This window comes from Eimeria mitis, genomic scaffold (genome assembly GCF_000499745.2).
Source record: "Eimeria mitis Houghton genomic scaffold, Emh_scaff3034, whole genome shotgun sequence".
In the NCBI taxonomy this organism is placed as follows: domain Eukaryota; phylum Apicomplexa; class Conoidasida; order Eucoccidiorida; family Eimeriidae; genus Eimeria; species Eimeria mitis.
In genome coordinates, this window is record NW_013571380.1 from 5,903 (window position 1) to 6,746 (window position 844).

Consider the following 844-nt stretch of genomic DNA (forward strand, 5'->3'; position numbering starts at 1 on the left):
GTTGCTGTTGCTGTTGCTGCTGCTATAGAGGAGAGGGTAGGAGGCTCAGTTCGTTTTGATGATTATAATGTGGAGAAAGGGGAGGGGTGTTGCTGCTGCTGCTGCTTAGCTGCAACACACTGCAGCAGCTGCTGCTGCTGTTGCTGCTGCTGCAGCTGCTGCTGTTGTATGCTGCTGCTGCTGCTGCTGCTGCTGCTGATGGAGGGACTAAAATGCATACAAAAAGAAACACAGAGACTCTTGCAGGTTAGCTGATTGAAGGCAGCAGCAGCTGCTGCTGCAGCTGCTGCTGCTGCTGCTGTTGTTGTCGTTGCTGCTGCAACAAGCTGCTGCTGCTGCTGCTGTTGTTATTGTTGTTGCTGCTGCTGCTTTTTATTTTTTTAATTATTTATAAAATACTATCAAAATAAAGAAAGAATTAGCCGCTGCAGCAGCAGCAGCAGCAGCAGCAGCAGCAGCAGCAGGGTCTTGGGGCTTGCATGCATAGACCATGCTCAGCCTGCTCGTGTTGCTGCTGCTGCTGCAGCAGCAGCAGAATAAATAAATAAAATAAATAAATATATTTTTAATTATTTTATTTATTTATTTTATTTATTTATAAACAAAATAAAAAACAAAAATATATATTTGTCTCCTCCTGCTGTCTCCATCTGCTGCATGCAGTTTCTTTTGTTATATTCACTGAATTATATATAATATACAGTTTTTATATTTATTTATATTATGTAAATATATATATATATATATATATATATATACATATATAAATACCTTTATATACATATATACATGTATATATATATATATATATATATATATATATATATATATATATATATATATA